The sequence below is a fragment of the Perca fluviatilis genome, chromosome 21 (genome assembly GCF_010015445.1).
Source record: "Perca fluviatilis chromosome 21, GENO_Pfluv_1.0, whole genome shotgun sequence".
NCBI lineage: Eukaryota > Metazoa > Chordata > Actinopteri > Perciformes > Percidae > Perca > Perca fluviatilis.
In genome coordinates, this window is record NC_053132.1 from 1,701,609 (window position 1) to 1,706,608 (window position 5,000).

Consider the following 5,000-nt stretch of genomic DNA (forward strand, 5'->3'; position numbering starts at 1 on the left):
ACACCCACAAACACACACACAAAAACACACCCCACCCACCACACAACACACACACACATCCACAGATACCCACCACACACAACACACCCACACACACACACAACCACACACACACAGATAATAAAACATTGATAAAACAAGCTTCCTCCTTCAACACCATAGAGAAAACACAAACCTATATAACCACTACCCAATAATAATACACATATATATTTATTTCAATATAATATAATATATATATATTTTATCTATAATATAATATATACATATATATATATATTACTGTTTCTATAATATAACATAACATATATATATATACACATATATATATATTTACTGTTTCTATAATATAACATAAATATATATTTACTGTTTCTATAATATAATATATATACATATATATATATATTTACTGTTTCTATAATATAATATAATATAATATATACACATATATATATATATTTACTGTTTCTATAATATAATATATATACATATATATATATATTTACTGTTTCTATAATATAATAATATACACATATATATATTTACTGTTTCTATAATAATATACACATATATATATTTACTGTTTCTATAATATAATAATATATACAATATATATATATATTTACTGTTTCTATAATATAATAATATACACATATATATATTTACTGTTTCTATAATATAATAATATATACATATATATATATATATATTTACTGTTTCTATAATATAATTATATACACATATATATATTTACTGTTTCTATAATATAATAATATATACATATATATATATATATATTTACTGTTTCTATAATATAAATATACACATATATATATTTACTGTTTCTATAATATAATATATATACATATATATATATATTTTACTGTTTCTCTAATATAATAATATACACATATATATTTACTGTTTCTATAATATAATAATATACACATATATATATTTACTGTTTCTATAATATAATATATACATATATATATATATATTTACTGTTTCTATAATATAATAATATACACATATATATATTTACTGTTTCTATAATATAATAATATATACATATATATATATATTTACTGTTTCTATAATATAATAATATACACATATATATATTTACTGTTTGTATAATATAATAATATACACATATATATATTTACTGTTTCTATAATATAATAATATATACATATATTAGTCTGGTAGGACTAGGCTACTCTGACCAGAGTCTGGTAGGACCAGGCTAATGGACCAGAGTCTGGTAGGACCAGACTACTCTGGACCAGAGTCTGGTAGGACCAGGCTGATGTACCAGAGTCTGGTAGGACCAGACTACTCTGGACCAGAGTCTGGTAGGACCAGGCTGATGTACCAGAGTCTGGTAGGACCAGACTACTCTGGACCAGAGTCTGGTAGGACCAGGCTATCCTGGACCAGAGTCTGGTAGGACCAGACTACTCTGGACCAGAGTCTGGTAGGACAAGGCTATCCTGGACCAGAGTCTGGTAGGACAAGGCTATCCTGGACCAGAGTCTGGTAGGACCAGGCTAGCACTAGCATGCTAACGGTTAGCCAGCTCATCTCGGCTAGTGCCGTAGAAAGCCGTGCAGATTCTGACCAGCTTACCAGGAGACTGAAGGAGGACACATTCAGAACCCGGATCTCACGCAGAAGACCGTGGATGGTTTATTAAAGTTTGTATGAAGCACCTGAGACACAAAATTAATTAATTAAATTAAATTAATTTTTCATATGGGAGCTTCTGATTGGACGACCTCGGTGCTTTGACAGGTGTGTGGACAGGTGACAACCCATTTAAAATCTTAAAAACATGCAATACAATTATAAAGTGGCCATATTCTGCTCATTTTCAGGATCATAAGTGTATTTTATGGTTGTATCAGAATAGGTTTACATGGTTGCACATGTTCAGTCAGTACCTAGGTAAGGACTACTAGCCAGTCAGAAGCAGAATATGAGGCCCTGACAGTACCTAGGTAAGGACTACTAGCCAGTCAGAAGCAGAGTATGAGGGCGTGCCCTGAGAGTACCTAGGTAAGACTACTAGCCAGTCAGAAGCAGAGTATGAGGCCCTGACAGTACCTAGGTAAGACTACTAGCCAGTCAGAAGCAGAGTATGAGGGCCCTGACAGTACCTAGGTAAGGACTACTAGCCAGTCAGAAGCAGAGTATGAGGGTGTGTCCCAACAGTACCTAGGTAAGGACTACTAGCCAGTCAGAAGCAGATTATGAGGGCGTGCCCTGACAGTACCTAGGTAAGGACTACTAGCCAGTCAGAAGCAGAGTATGAGGGCGTGCCCTGACAGTACCTAGGTAAGGACTACTAGCCAGTCAGAAGCAGAGTATGAGGGCGTGCCCTGACAGTACCTAGGTAAGGACTACTAGCCAGTCAGAAGCAGAGTATGAGGGCGTGCCCTGACAGTACCTAGGTAAGGACTACTAGCCAGTCAGAAGCAGAGTATGAGGGTGTGTCCCAACAGTATCTAGGTAAGGACTACTAGCCAGTCAGAAGCAGAGTATGAGGGTGTGTCCCAACAGTACCTAGGTAAGGACTACTAGCCAGTCAGAAGCAGATTATGAGGCCCTGACAGTACCTAGGTAAGGACTACTAGCCAGTCAGAAGCAGAGTTGCGGGCCCTGACAGTACCTAGGTAAGGACTACTAGCCAGTCAGAAGCAGAGTATGAGGCCCTGACAGTACCTAGGTAAGGACTACTAGCCAGTCAGAAGCAGAGTATGAGGGCGGCCTTGACAGTACCGTAGGTAAGGACTACAAGCCAGTCAGAAGCAGAGTATGAGGGCCCTGACAGTACCTAGGTAAGGACTACTAGCCAGTCAGAAGCAGAGTATGAGGCCCTCTGACAGTACCCGGGGTAAGGACTACTAGCCAGTCAGAAGCAGAGTATGAGGCCCTGACAGTACCTAGGTAAGACTACTAGCCAGTCAGAAGCAGAGTATGAGGGCGTGCCCTGACAGTACCTAGGAAAGGACTACTAGCCAGTCAGAAGCAGAGTATGAGGGCCCTGACAGTACCTAGGTAAGGACTACTAGCCAGTCAGAAGCAGAGTATGAGGGTGTGTCCCAACAGTACCTAGGTAAGGACTACTAGCCAGTCAGAAGCAGATTATGAGGGCGTGCCCTGACAGTACCTAGGTAAGGACTACTAGCCAGTCAGAAGCAGAGTATGAGGGCGTGCCCTGACAGTACCTAGGTAAGGACTACTAGCCAGTCAAGCAAGCAGAGGAGGGGCGTGCCCTGACAGTACCTAGGTAAGGACTACTAGCCAGTCAGAAGCAGAGTATGAGGGCGTGCCCTGACAGTACCTAGGTAAGGACTACTAGCCAGTCAGAAGCAGAGTATGAGGGTGTGTCCCAACAGTATCTAGGTAAGGACTACTAGCCAGTCAGAAGCAGAGTATGAGGGTGTGTCCCAACAGTACCTAGGTAAGGACTACTAGCCAGTCAGAAGCAGATTATGAGGCCCTGACAGTACCTAGGTAAGGACTACTAGCCAGTCAGAAGCAGAGTATGAGGCCCTGACAGTACCTAGGTAAGGACTACTAGCCAGTCAGAAGCAGAGTATGAGGCCCTGACAGTACCTAGGTAAGGACTACTAGCCAGTCAGAAGCAGAGTATGAGGGCGTGCCCTGACAGTACCTAGGTAAGGACTACAAGCCAGTCAGAAGCAGAGTATGAGGGCCCTGACAGTACCTAGGTAAGGACTACTAGCCAGTCAGAAGCAGAGTATGAGGCCCTGACAGTACCTAGGTAAGGACTACTAGCCAGTCAGAAGCAGAGTATGAGGGCGTGCCCTGACAGTACCTAGGTAAGGACTACTAGCCAGTCAGATGTACAGTGCCTTGCGAAAGTATTCGGCCCCCTTGAACTTTTCGACCTTTTGCCACATTTCAGGCCTCAAACATAAAGATATAAAACTGTAATTTTTTGTGAAGAATCAACAACAAGTGGGACACAATCATGAAGTGGAACGAAATTTATTGGATATTTCAAACCTTTTAAACAAATAAAAAACTGAAATATTGGGCGTGCAAAATTATTCAGCCCCCTTCAGTTAATACTTTGTAGCGCCACCTTTTGCTGCGATTACAGCTGTAAGTCGCTTGGGGTATGTCTCTATCAGTTTTGCACATCGAGAGACTGACATTTTTGCCCATTCCTCCTTGCAAAACAGCTCGAGCTCAGTGAGGTTGGATGGAGAGCGTTTGTGAACAGCAGTTTTCAGTTCTTTCCACAGATTCTCGATTGGATTCAGGTCTGGACTTTGACTTGGCCATTCTAACACCTGGATATGTTTATTTGTGAACCATTCCATTGTAGATTTTGCTTTATGTTTTGGATCATTGTCTTGTTGGAAGACAAATCTCCGTCCCAGTCTCAGGTCTTTTGCAGACTCCATCAGGTTTTCTTCCAGAATGGTCCTGTATTTGGCTCCATCCATCTTCCCATCAATTTTAACCATCTTCCCTGTCCCTGCTGAAGAAAAGCAGGCCCAAACCATGATGCTGCCACCACCATGTTTGACAGTGGGGATGGTGTGTTCAGGGTGATGAGCTGTGTTGCTTTTACGCCAAACATAACGTTTTGCATTGTTGCCAAAAAGTTCGATTTTGATTTCATCTGACCACAGCACCTTCTTCCACATGTTTGGTGTGTCTCCCAGGTGGCTTTCGGCAAACTTTAAACGACACTTTTATGGATATCTTTAAGAAATGGCTTTCTTCTTGCCACTCTTCCATAAAGGCCAGATTTGTGCAGTATACCACTGATTGTTGTCCTATGGACAGAGTCTCCCACCTCAGCTGTAGATCTCTGCAGTTCATCCAGAGTGATCATGGGCCTCTTGGCTGCATCTCTGATCAGTCTTCTCATTGTATGAGCTGAAAGTTTAGAGGGACGGCCGGGTCTTCGTAGATTTGTAGTGGTCTGATACTCCTTCCATTTCAATATTATC

At 40.5% G+C, this 5,000-nt stretch overlaps 1 long non-coding RNA gene across 2 annotated transcripts in view; it reads right to left on the bottom strand.

Annotated features, from left to right (window-relative positions):
* The window catches only part of LOC120550708, a 132,627-nt gene that overhangs the window by 4,271 nt on the left and 123,356 nt on the right, over nucleotides 1-5,000 (bottom strand). The gene's annotated exons all lie outside the window — the stretch shown is intronic.